Source organism: Pezoporus occidentalis, unplaced genomic scaffold (genome assembly GCF_034315485.1).
Source record: "Pezoporus occidentalis ecotype Australia unplaced genomic scaffold, CSIRO_AGI_Poc_V1 ctg43, whole genome shotgun sequence".
Classification (NCBI taxonomy): domain Eukaryota; kingdom Metazoa; phylum Chordata; class Aves; order Psittaciformes; family Psittacidae; genus Pezoporus; species Pezoporus occidentalis.
This window is the reverse complement of record NW_026915758.1, coordinates 1,300,471-1,314,808: the sequence shown is the minus strand read 5'-3', so window position 1 is coordinate 1,314,808 and position 14,338 is coordinate 1,300,471. Positions and strand designations below refer to the sequence as shown.

General features: G+C 38.6%; 1 long non-coding RNA gene across 1 annotated transcript in view; it reads right to left on the bottom strand.

The window, feature by feature from the left end:
* The window catches only part of LOC134171924 (uncharacterized), a 189,132-nt gene that overhangs the window by 158,782 nt on the left and 16,012 nt on the right, over positions 1-14,338 (bottom strand). Inside the window, exons 4-5 of the long non-coding RNA XR_009967773.1 lie at positions 12,319-13,583; positions 5,686-5,791 (exon numbers count right to left, since the gene is read on the bottom strand). This is a non-coding gene — a long non-coding RNA (uncharacterized LOC134171924). The remainder of the gene's footprint in view (positions 1-5,685; positions 5,792-12,318; positions 13,584-14,338) is intronic.

Sequence of the window (14,338 nt, the reverse complement as noted above, 5' to 3'; positions counted from 1 at the left end):
CAGAATATGCCCCCAAAATGTATTTAACATAATATCATGTCATACCATTTTGTTCGTACATTTTAGTGGCACTTTTGTAACTTTATTATTGGAAATTACAATGAGAATAAAATTAGCTGCATAATTATAATGAATGCACTATACAATTGAAAATACCCTTGTTGTAGTAAAGCATTATAGGCAGAGACATAAAATTGTGATCTGACCATTTGTGGTCATTAGGGATCCCATGGTACTCTTTGTAAGATTAGGGGTTTTAATCTCAGCGTGCTGGCCAAATTCCAGCATGGGTAATTACATTCGCTCTACCTAAATTCTCTGCATTTTACCCAAGGTGGTTGCATTTCCATGGTGCATGAAGTGTTCCTTGCACATGGATTTTAAAACTCTCTAATACCCGTTAGCTTGAAAGGTGTTATACAAGATGTGATATCCTTGTTACAATTAAGTTAGAGTACATTCATTCCAGAAAATAGAAAAAGCCATCTGTCAATCAACTACAACATTTAATGTACTGATTAAAAACATCATTTCAGCTCAAGAGGCACTCCTGTATTGTGGTATGTTATAGCCTTTGCAGTCATAAATTCCATACCCACGTTAGCTACCACAGATGGAACATATTGAGAAGTTAAACACACAGCACTGGTGACTGAAGAGGATGTATACAACCACACTGCAAATTCACCCAGCTTGTCAGCCCCCAAACAGCACTATTACTAGCTCAAGCCAAAGCATCTGTCTCACTTGAGAATAACAAAGACATCTTCTCATAATCATCTAGAAGAGGGAGTTCTGAAATTAAAAACAAAGCCAGACAAAAGAAATGCATTTCTCAACACACAGCCACCTGAGCACTTCAAAAGCTGGGTACCTGTCTACCTGCAGGTAGGATGGTTGATTGCCTACCCAAGCAATTTATTACTCGCTCAGATGATTCAGGTAGTGCCTCCTACTTCAACACCTACTCATCCTCACTAGTAAGCAAAGACATATGGAAAGAGGGATGATGTATTACACAGCATTGCAAGATGGCATTCCAGCCCAGAATGCCACCTCATATATGCCTTGTGCCTATGATTTTGTCAGCCATTTTGGTTTATCTTTCACATAAAGAAATGGACTGGAAGAAAATAACACAGAATTACCAGAAAAAGCAGTCATGAAAAATACTTCCAAGCTTTCCTTTCACCAGCATCTCTGTCACATTTTTGACACAGTTTCCCATAAGAGGCCTGACACTCCTCAAGCACAGAATGAAATCATTAAAGTAGATTTGAGTTTCATACACTTAATTCATCTACTAAAGAGGAAAAAAACCTTTCAGGATTGTTCTAATCATTGATCCAGTAAGTTATGGGCCAGGTCCAGAGATGCTTACTATAGCAGAATGGCATCTTCATTTGGACTGAGACCAGTCATGTACAATTCAACATAAGTAATGTCTCAGAGTCTAGCCTGGTGAAACCAGACATGAATAAATATATATAAATATATATGTTAAGTGATTAACAATTAACACACAAATCACTTGTGCTGAGCAGCACCATGTGCAATGATTGACACTAAGTGCAGTTGGGAGCAGGAAATCACTGATTTTCAATTAATATTTAAGCAGGAAATCATTTACTATTGATTGTTATTAGGCAGACAGTGTTGTACTGAATTAGTGCAAAATGATCTGATACATAAAAAACCTACCATTAATCAAGGTAGTATTAAGAGAATTTAACTGCATACTTTAAACAGCTCTTATTTGTTTAAGCCTTCCACAACAATCTACACAGCCCACTTACAAGATACAGTTTACTGCTAAGATTAATGCTGTTTTCTATATTTATGAAAAGTCTCTTATGTGGGCCCTCACATCAGAAAAAGACTTTATACAGTGGTTTCTGCTAAAAGGTTGTTTGACAACTGATACAATGCAACTGCCACAGCCAATCCTTCTTCTCTCTACAGAAAAGTAGAGGTATTTCAGACTCAACATCTGATAAAGATTTCAATAGCCTCTCTTTTTAACTCTGAAACTTCAGATTACCATACTATATCAGTATCATTTTTGTTTGATGTGGGATCATATTCAACCTGCTATGGCTAACCAATGTAATATGCAAGTTCAAGAGAACAGCATCCCCCCTTCAGATGACTGGTAATCCAGAGCTTCCACACCTGACTCCAGGTTGTTGCCTGCATAGCAGGCAACAAAGAGAAGTTGTGGAACTGAAACACTCCATGACTGTATTCCCATTTATGCTTTGCTTTGCACAGGCATATTAAGATCTGAACTGACCCTATGCAACATGGGCATGTCTGCGAGGTATCCAGTTGGAATACAGTCTCTCTTTGATCCGTGTCTTGGCGGTAAGGATGGAAAGACACCTCAAGAGCATTACTCCAATTGCTTCAGATCTAAATCAAGTCTGGAGCTGCCAACCTCTTGATGAGGTAAGCTAAAACCAAGACAAAAATCTTTCAGGGCTCATATCCTGAACCCATTAAACAGATGAATGAACAGAATGATGAACAGAAATAAACTATTATGTCCACTGAGTATGAAAAAATGAGACCCAAATAGACACCTAACGATACAGGAATGGCTCTCAGTTCTGTCAAGCTCTGGTTTGGTATCTTACTTTTAAGATGCCTTCTTACCACGTGCTTGCAAAGACACAGACTCCTCAATGTCTTATTGATCAGAGCCTTCAACTTTAGCAACATCTTTGAGCAACAGAGGAAAAAAATATTTTTCATCCAAAAATTTACACACAAAACTTTCAGTAAAAGATTTTTCCTACTTTACTTCTGAGGAAAAGGCCTGGCTGAATCTTCCAGCTTTAGAGAAAGGTCTGACTGAGTTTGAAGCCAACTAATAAATTTGTTAATTAATGAACTGGCAGCTCCTGAAATGGTTGCCACATTTTCAGTTACCCACATCCAAACCCAGCCTTTTATCTCAAATCCTCTCCCACTTTCAATGAAATTCCACATCACCTGTTCCTACAGTACCACAGCATTAACCTCTGAACTGATCTCAGAAAGTTCTCTTTTCTCAAAAAAAAGATACCCAATCTCCTGTACTACACAGACATTTGAAACTGCCCCTTATGCAGTTTTATTCTTGACCAGCTCATCCTCACCTCTGCAACTTTTCTCAGTCTCCAGGCATCAGTAGTCATTTTCCCATTATGCAACCCACATTTCCCAATACAAATCACAATGCTAAAATCACTGCTCTGCTTTGTTCTGTACCCGCTTATCTTCATTTACTACTCCCTTTCCTCCCTCTATCATATCTGTCAAAGTTTCCCAACCTCTCCTCCCTCCTTTCAAGCTATCTCTAAAATGCCCCATGTGAATCCTCCTCATATTCTCATCTTTCTACCCTCCTCATTTAGGCTTTGCTCCCTTTTGTTATTCACCAAGTTACTTTTCTCCTCATTTGCCATTCACTTGCAGTGCATTTCTCCCACAAAGCATCTTAATCATAATGCTATAGAGATATTTTTAAATCTCCATTAATAAGAAATGTGAATATATAACCCATGTATTTCACACAGCTCAATACCTTCTGTCTCTCTCAGCCAAGCCTATTGTAGGCTCCATGGGGTAGCAGCATTTTCTCCTTGTGTATCTGTATAGTACCAAGTACTCTCCTGGAGCTCAGCAAATAATAAAGCAGTTGTGTATCTTAAAGAAATGAGATAACACAGTAATAATGACCATACACATATGCAGTAACTTTTCTCCAGATGGATTCCAAAGCACTCTATACCATTTGCCAATTAACGGTACAAAATAAAGTATTTACATAGGACTCATTTCACCCACGAACAATGGCATAATGCCAGCCATGCCTTAATTGCATAGAGTTACACAATGCAAATTTAAGACAGGAAGTGAAGACTCAACGTCATATTTCAGGGAGAATTAAAGCTGGTGTATTATAATTACCAGAACTGGTTGTAAAATGCAAACAAATTCTCAAAATGATTAAAAAAATGTCAGTTTTTGCTAGAATTCTGGAAATATCCAAACCATTTTTATCTGGCCAATGAAGGGAAGAGTTAAACACACCCCAGACTCTGAACACTTCCAAAGGTTGCTGCAATTTAAAGGGAAAAAAAAAAAAAAAGGCAAAAACTGGTGTACTCCTGAATAGCTTTAATAATACTTTAAACTGGAAACTAGCCAGGACCTGGGTCCTCTTTAACAATTGTTGAAGGATTTTACTCATCATAAACTGGGACTTCAGATGACAGGAAATATCGTATGTTGTGGAAATCTCAAAAAAAAGCAATTTAACTGTGCATTCATACATCCAGATTCAAATTATAACTTAAGTGAATGAGCTTAATAAGAGCTGAAGTAATTCCTGCTCATATTTTTCCACACACCAACAAATTCACAGTCAAGCTTAGCACTAATATTTAAACCAAAGTTCTGTAAGTAAAAGCAACCCTTAGTTCTCAAAAGACTTTCAATTGGGTGAAGCCTTGGCACTGGTCAGATCATTCAGAATGTTTTCACTAAGTTTAACATAGTCAGGGTTTCACCCACAATCCAGGGGATGGAGAAGTGGATAATGAAAAAAATATTTTGAATAAATTATTCTCTGATTGCTCAAAAATTATGAATAATTTATTTGGAGAAGAGTATTCAGCCATACATAAAGCTCATCGAAGAGGGGCAAATGTGTTTCTGAGTCATTTATTCAACAATTAATGGAAAGAAAATTATTTGACATCACAAATGTCATTCAAATAGCTCTAGACTATAGTAACCTGGTTTCCAGTTGACTCAGTATGACTTTTAGAAAAGTGCCAGGTTTTCACACACACTAAGCTTTCTTTCATTATTTGAGATCCTCTTGTTTCTATTTTCCCCTTTACCCTAGCAAAATATCTTCTTTTTCCACTACCACCGCCACTGTTGCAGGCCTGACTTGCTTTGACTGGTAGCCCAGAATGCAACTGTGGTACTGGGCTTGAAATGATCTCTCCCTTTGCCAGGAAGCCTGAAGCAAAGGAAAACAAGGATATATACGTTTGAATTCCTGAATATATACTAGGTGGAAAGCAGAGAGGAAATCCACCTCAAAACAACAGCATGAGTCAGAGGAAAAACAGAAGAGGTGAGACAAGAGTAGTAGCCACATTCCCCCAAAGCCCCTCTTCCACACATGTCCGTGCTTGGACCCACATGCCTGCAGGGACCCGGGAGCATCAATGCACAGCCAGAGTGAATTTCCATTCTCAAGCCACAACATGATTCATCACAACCACTGGCCAACTAGGTTGCTGTTGAAAAGAAACCCTGGCATTTGGTGTAATTATGCTTTCTTAACTATAGCAATGTTAAATGCAGGAAATCGATTTTGTTATCATTGTTTTTCCAACATGCATTTAAAATGTAGCATTGTGAACACTGGCTGGTGTTACTCCCTCCACGGGATTTTCTCAGTGCCTTAAGCACAGCATAATAGAGTGCACTCATCTTTCAACAAGTTGACACTTCCCCCCCCCCCCCAAATGCAACTTAAACAATAAAGGTTAGATTTAAAGACACAGCAAGACAAACAGCACTGTTTTTTTCTTTAAGTTATTCACTAGCATTTAATGAGGATTTCCAGGGTACTGTAAGCCTTCAAGGTGAAACAGAAATGAATTGCTAAAGAGAATTTACCTGAGAAGGAGAGGTGGAAGAAGGAGTGTCTGGTGTTCTGATAAATATGGAATTGGTTCTCTTCATACACAAGGTACACAGAAATTGGTGACTTATTTCTTGTGTTCTGAGTAAGAAAAAAGGCAAAGTGAAGAAGAAGAAGCTAAAATGATCAGAGCACAAGGCTGTATAATAGCTATTCTAAAGCAAAAAAAAAAAAAAAAAAGCCAGCACTTTTCAGCCAGATCTGCTTTAAAATAATGGCACACAGGACTAGGTACAATATTTTCTTAATTTAGAATTTTATAATACAATCTGATTTGGCATCTACAATATATAATCATCAGCGGAATGTAAATGCTATAATCCTTGTGACAACATCTATTCTACCTACTCTTTTTGCTGCTATTTTAGTTTGATTCTAAGAAATCATTCCACAGCAAGTATTACTTCTATTAAGAAAGGTTAAGCATTGCTGAGTTCTGCTTAACAAAATCTTATTTACCTGAATAAATAGCTCCCTAGAAATGATGAATACACACAGTAATGTGCATGCCTCCATTTACACATAATATACATCCATTAACACTCACTGTGCAACAGAAAGTACCAAAGAGCTATGTGCCTCTATCAGTTGAAAGAGATTTATTTAGCAGAGTATGATTCTAAAGGTAAGTTCTTTTTTAATACTTAGACTCTTTGTTGGCCTGTATCAGACACAGAATCAAAGAATGGTTTGGGTTGAGATGAACAAGATCTGGAGCTGGAAAGAAGATAAAAAGCAGGTGGTGTGGTTTACAGGGCAAGTCATTCCTTCAGTGGCATTTATCTATGTAGGTCACACCTGAACCCATGCAGTGCCAAGGACATGATACCATTGGAGGTGCTGCCTTTGAGAGGAGATGTACGGCCTGGTGTTAACCTCCATAAAACCAGCAGAAGCATGAGGTCACTGCTGGGAACAAAAGGCAGCAATCAGAGGAACCTGCCGATCACTGAACAGCCCTGGGGCTTACTACAAGCTTGGCGGGATCTCCAGTCCTCTGACCTCACCGATTAGCAAGATGGGAGAAGGGAAGAGATGGAAAGGGTTTGTAAGGAAGATGAAAGAGCAACTGAATCCTGACAAAGCAACCTTCCTAAGAGCCCTGTGTCTAATGTCAGCAGTTAGTTTGTATTTTCACATTTAATTTGGACACTACTGGACCAAAGTCTCCCAGGCACAACCTGTCACCACACTGATTTCAACAGTGTTAAAGTGGGATGCATTTGTCCTGTTGATTACATTTTAAATTGCCCTCATCTCCTCTTTATGCTTGTAGCTTTAGACTGAGATTTCTTCTCTGCATTTATTTCAAGCAGCAGCCTTGTCACATATTATAGCATTCACACTACTGACCATTTAACCACCCAACCCCCTTGAAAGAAAATAAGTGTTTCTTTTTCTCTCCCCTCTCTAGCAGATCAATGTTCAGGTCCTATCCATTCTCTATGGAAATGACCCCTCTGTCAATATCCTGTTACCTAATATTTACCACACTGGTGCAGAGTCCAAAAGGTAAATTTGAAAAGAGGTGATTTCAGCCCTCATGAACAACTAACCAAGAAATGCTTGGGGAAGGGCAGGCACGTAGGATTTGTTAGCTGTGGCAGGGCTACAAAAGCCATTCACAACACCCTTGTTGACATTGCTTTACTTCTTCAGGACTCTGCTTGCTAATAAAACTGCAGAAGGATTAACCAAGGAGTTTCACAGAAATCGCCACAAAATCCCTTAGCATTTTTAAGCAGAACCCCCTTGGCACCGATTTTACAGATGACATACTGAAAAGGTTGGGATTTTTCATTGCTTTTTTTTTTTTTTCCTCTCTCTCTCTCTTAAAGAAAATAGGATTAGAGGTAGAGGCTTTTATATTCCACCACTTCTGAGACATATGTTCTGCTCTCCCACCAGTTATGAAGTGATTACTGGAGTGGCACAAACAGATTTTTTTTAACAAAGTAAAGGTGTGATTTTCTCAGGTTCTGTGAGAACATGCACACTTATTTTTACCAACCCAATCTGTTTTCCAGTAGTTTAATGTCCGCAGGGTTTATAAGGCTATCTTAGGCGTTGGATGCAACGCAGCTTGCAGGGTGCTACCTGACTATGGAACTTTAGAGAAAAAGACACAGAGAAAGCAGAAATAATACGAGACTCAAAGTAATTTGGAGACAGATTTAAATATACAAAAAGACCGACCTTTTTTGCTGCCTGCCCATATATAGTTCTCTAAAGCCTGAGGGCCCCCATATCCTAAATACCTGCTTCAGTTTAGAAACCTCACTGAAGATTTATCCTAAAAATAATTTACATATTCAGCCTGACTTTAAAAAGTATTATTTTTACTCCACAAAAAGGAATTTGATCTTACAAACACTCACTGCCGGGAACAGCAATTCCCATGTGGGAAATGGGACTTGATCTCTTGCACCTTGCCTACTTAAACTGACAGCAAAATGTTACCAAAGGAACAAGTGGAGAGATTTGATTTTATAGCAGTTCACACCATTTTTCAGGTATAGAAAGACTGTGACAAGGAGATTTCTCCACAAGGCAGTATAGGGAAAGGGTTCACACCTGAACTGGACTACTCAACCATTCCAGATTCTCAGCCAAAAATCTATAACCACACTGACAAAAGACATTTCTCCTCCAAAAGACTTAAAGCTAAGTTTTGGTTTGTTACACCAAGACAAATTTAGAATAACCACGTCAAAGGCAGTGAAGTTACTCAGGACCAGAAGAAGTAAGAACAGAATTTGGCAAGGTCTGCAAGGGAAGTAGTCAGTTAACATTTAATCCTTGATGAAAATCTTCAGGTCAAGTCTTCACACAAAGAATTTACACTGGTTTAAAAACAGACTATCTGAAAACCCTTTCATGGATGTATTTCAGACAGGCATAATATCAGTATAGCTCATAATTTAGCAACACCAGCTAAGCTGTAGGAGCTGTAGGTTTCCAGCCTGGTTGAAATCTATACACTTGAGCTTCTGCAAAGTTATGAAGTAATTTTAAGTATATAGCACGTCTGATAAAAACTCCTTTTGTTAAATCACTGAAACTTTACAGGTAGACAACAGTCTTTCTTACATAGGACAACACGCCTGAAATATGGTTCTGCTCAATGACTTTATCAGTGCTATTAAGACAAGGGGTTTCAGGGTATTTTGTTGGCACAGGATAGTTCAGCCCTCCTAATCAAGATTTTTCTCAAGAACAGTCTTCATCCTTACCTCTACACTGTGGGATTGGACAGTGAGGTCAAAGTTGTTAGTCCCTGACAAAAGCCTTAGCAGGTCCCACTAAGGACGCTCGGTAGGATTTTTTGTTGCTTGTTATTTTGGATGAACAGTACCCCCTCCTTGCAAACTGGGATTTTCAGCACAGCCTCATACGAGTTAATCAGGCCATACTCACAGGAGCAGCAAGGTCTTGTTTTCAGCAGCAGAGGTGGCGACCCTTTGGTTACAGGCATACAGGCACTTCGGACCCCTCTGAAATGCAGCTTACATGAAATGGAAAGCTTAACTGTAAAACTGACAGGAGAATAAATACTGTGAAAAATCACATTAAAACTTAGTGAGCAGATAACGCTTTTGTAGGAAGCATCTAGAAATAGCCTTAGTCATTTCATCTATAGACCTCTCACAATTCCAAAGGCACCTCTGATTTCAAAGTTGCTCTTACAGCTTTTTTCTTCCCTGCTTGGCTGTTACAGTACTTCCTACTACCGAAACAGATCCACAGAGATGGAATAGTGATGTTTCACTCTTTTTTTTCACATAAGCTCCCCATCCCCTCTTATCCCACCCATTTCTTTCCTTGGCTTTACCAAATTTGTATCAGACAAAGCTATGAACAAATAAACATTCACCCTTTTAAAATTTACTATGTATGCTGTGTTATCCCATAACTACGTGATGGTCATCTCAAACATCTTGCATTGGTATAACAAGTTATTTTTATTTTTACTATCTGCTTATTATCATCATTAAAAAGAAACAAAATACAAATTAAAGTGCAATAATCTATGGCAATGCAAAATGTTAAGTATCTGCTTTAGATCCACAGAGGCAAGGAAATTAAAAGAGGCTTAAACTCTGAGCTAATGCTTCATCCCTAATTCATTCTCTTGTGCCCATATATTGAAGTCTCAGCACAATGAATCTGTGAAAAGACACACTAATGTGTTGTGGAACTGTGGTACAATAAATTGATAGGGAATTTAATGTAACTCTGATCAGAGGCTGGGCCAGAGATTTCAGTGATGAGTAATAGCAAGCAAAGAATTTACATTTTAATTCAGGCTTTCCTTGAATTATTGGCTTTAATTCATACTCCAGATACTTTTCGGAAAGAAGGCTTCTGCTGAGGCATCCTATACAAGGCAATGAATGTCTGACAGCAGTTAGTACTTTGTGATTTAATTGCACTGGTATTTCTTAAAAATAAAGGTCATATGTCACAAAACAACATCAGGGTCTGAACCTCTTCTCTTAAAGACTACTGAAAATTATTAAGTCCCCTTTACAACAGGAGGAGCATACCAGTTCTAATATTGCAGAGTATGTTTGTACTCACAAAGGGCTCACAAGATCTCATAATCCTATATTCTAACAAAGCAAAAATATCTTATATGGTATTAACATCAAATCAAACAGAAACTCTGCTCTGTGATAGATTTTTTTCAAGAAGCTTGCTTTTCAAAGTTCTTTCTGCTTCAAGCTTGCTTTTTAGATTTGCTATGAAATGAAACACGAATTTAAAGAGTGGAGATTCAGAAAAAATAGAGAAACGGTGTAGTCTTTCCACTTAAATACCCATGCTGAAATGACAAAGGAGGTGTATGCAAAATCACTGCAAATAAATTGCTACATGTGCCGTATCTCGTAGAACTGCTGAACAGTTTTTATTACATTTTTGTTCATTGGAGATTGCTATAGAGATCTCTGCATTGCAAGTAGCCACACCATTTCAGTGCTTTGCTGTTTCAGAAGAGCAGATTTTCTTGATTAATAACAAAAGGTTTTGTTGGGATCAGAGCTGTTTCCCACCATCTCTATGCAAACCCGGCAACACAAACTGTGTACATTAGCATTTCAAGGAGCCTCCTATTAATGATGGCAAGAAAAGCTCCTCTCGGTGGGTAAAATCCATTTTGTCCTCTCTTGTGACATCTGTTCTAACTTTTAAAGCCAGAAAGGAAACTAGATAATGCCAGAGAGTCTTTTGATTTACTGTATTGGCACTTGTGATGATGCTTCAGACTATAAAAGCATGTAACCCTAGTGGACATACATGACTGTGTAAATGTGAACATCTGCATATTCCCACAACATAGGGTGAATTGAAGAAGTAATTCCAAAGTTCTTTGTTAAACTTTTAACTAGCTTTTTTTTTTTCAGGATTTCATAATTATGCTTTCAATTACTTCTATACCGTACAAAATTCAACATTTTAAATTGTATTTTTATGTAAATGCTTACTGCTACATATGTTTTTTGAATTAATTTCATTTCCCAAAGCTTCACATTTTTTTTAACATCTTTTTGTGAGTAAAGCCTTTGAAGCAAATGGAGTTGGAGGAACTCAAATATGGTTAAAAAAATAAAACCCAAACAGTGTAGGATAAGAAAAAGTAAACTAAACCCTGCAGATTTCTTACCTCTTTACACCATCTGTGCAGTATTGCTCTTAGGCCTTTTACATTGGTCATCCTGGGAACAAAGCTGAAGGCAGATTCCAGCAGTTTTTCCATTCACTATTCATTCAGAGGTTCATCAGCTCCATATGGATCCAGCCAACTGCTGTGTTAAATCAGAGCCTTTTCCCAGAATTGACATGGTAATGAAGTCATGGTATTGCTCACAGAAAAGGCCTCCATAGGTATTTTCCTCTCTAACAAATCCAGCCTTTTCACCCCATTCACTCCCTAAAATTATCTCATAACGTTACAACATCTGTGAACTGCGTTTTTGCCTTTTAATGTCTAGCATGTTTTATTACACGACTATGCATTACATACTGGTTAACAAGACTCCTACATAACCAAGGAAATAAAATAAACTTGCTCTTTTCTTTTTGCAGCTCAGAATATTTCATCTCCTTTTAATTTATACCTGCTACCTTTATTTTTCTCCATATAGAGCTGTGCAAAGTAGTGATGTACAAGAAACTCCCATTTTTCTGATTTCTATCAGAAAATGGGTTTAGAAATATTCCAGCATGAAAAATTCTTTAACCACAAAACGGTAAACCCATCAATACAAAAAATTGCTAAAGGGAAACTGTTAAGGGCAACTATGTTCTAGCTAACAGTTTCCTTCACTTCGTAAGATGTATGGATCTGAACTTTGCTTGAACAGCAATGGTTCAATATTTGATAAAGAATAAATATGAAAAAGATTATTTCTGTAACATGCCATCTGCAATGAATATGTAGATACTGCCTTGATATGACCGCACACGGTTGCTTTATTGGAATACTACATCTTTCTCATAGTAATAATGTACTTCAACAACTATGATCTATGAAACCAGGTATCATTATAGATGCGTATGTCCAAGGTTAGCCATATACTGACTAAAGAGAACAGTTAGTTACTCACAGTTAGTGTAGCTTTTTGAGATGGTTTATCAATATGTATTCAGGTTCTAGTCCACATATAACCCAACACTTTTTTTTCTGTGTGAGTCAAGACCGTGTCCTGGTAGACCGCAGCATTTTGTATTAGAAAGCAGAAAGATATGGCACAGATGATCCCCTCTCCTGCACTTTAGCACAACATGCATCCAACTGCACCTGAACTTCTGGAACTTGCTGATGCAGAAGGCTGTGGAGGGTGACTGCATCTGGAGGATCACAAAAAAATAAGAGAGAACTTAATGGACCAAAAGTCCAGAAACAGACACTGAAATGGCTAAGCAGGGCTACACTGCCTAACGTACCTAATACAGCTGCTCTGAGTGCTAGAAAAGTCAAGGGGAATGGACTGCAGAAAGTGGCCAGGCTGGTATGGTCTCCCTAAATAATATCTCGTTTCTCCTTCTGGGGACAGAACACTTGGGCAGCTGGTCTAATCCAGTTAGTGCCAACCCCAAATTCTTTTTTACATCCTGTGCATGTCACTGAGCCACCACTCAGATCCTAGAGCTCAGCATTCATTCTACTTAAACAATGACTGCAGGACTGCTCGGCCAAAACTGGCAGCAAACATGGACCTACTATTCACAGTAAAGCTGTCTAAAGGTAGGTGGACTGTAAGATCAAGTCATAGAGAACCAGGAACAGCTTTGGAGCAGAAACCGTGAGATTTCTTATCCAAGACAAATATTTCATAGTGTCTCCAGTAACAAAAGACACACTATTAGTGAGCGACAATTAATGGTTGTCTTATGGGAGAGCTCCAACTGGGTATGAGACAACCCCTTGGGAGATGTGGGATATAGTCACTGGTACCTCAACTAGATGCTGCATTATAGCTAGGTGACAATATCTATGCTGAATTAGCTCCTGGGAAAAAGTACTGTTGTCTGTGCATAGTGCAGTAAGGTGCATCAGCATGATTCTCTACTGTATTTGGTATTCACTTGGAAAAGGAGCACCAAAAAATACTGGTAGATATGTGCTTTTCACGGGTGAATTAACTCAGAAGTATCCATTATTAGTGGGACTAGCCAAACAAACATCTTTAATCCTGACATCTTTAAGTCTGTCATATTTAAGGATACAAAGCTTCAGGTCTGAGGATATTCCTTCTGTACGTTTAATTACAGACAGCTGCAAGGCACAGTGACAGCTCCACCTGCACAGTTACTCAGAAACATCACCCCGGGGGCATCCAAATCTGTCCTGGGATGTACGACAACAGTCCTGTGAAGAATAAAGAAGCACCTGATGAGCGTGTATAACATCCTTAAAATACTTAGGGCAGTTTGGGAAAAAGAATTAATCTGTTTGTATAGAAATAGAAAGAAATGCAAGAAGAAATAACATCTGCAAAGAAACACTGCAAAGAAAAAACATATGGAACTTCTATAGCAGATTATGCAAAAGAATACCCTTCCCACAATGACTATGTTTTACCTATCCATGAAAAACAGCTGCTGTCAGAGCCTACTCCATTTGTCCATGCTTTAGCTTTCAAGTTAAAGTTTCTACCACCGAACACGATGTTAACTGTTCAAGCAGGACAGACAGAGCAAACACAAATACAACACAAGCTACCTACGGGCTTCTCTGGTCCCTCTGAATTGAGACGGAACCCCGTCCTGTGAAGTGATACTGGGCCTTGACGAAACAACTGCTGCAACAAAAATGTGGAACTGAGAGCAAAGCCCAGTCGAGTTTCAAGCCCTGGTTAGTAAAACCTACTGTGGCAGGCTACTGTGGCAGCCTTGTGCACCAACCAAATGGATGGTTTCTACCAAAGTTTTCTGCATGCCCTTTGACACCAGGCAGTTACGAAGCGGAAATGTTATCAGCATCCTGAAAAATTCACATGTGCCATCTCCACAGTGCCGTATGTCTCCTCCTCTCCAGGCAGCAGAGTTCCCAAGTTGTCAAAACCAAGCTCTCCTGCACAGCAAAGAGCTGAGATGTTGACAGACACCAGCAGTAGCAGAGGG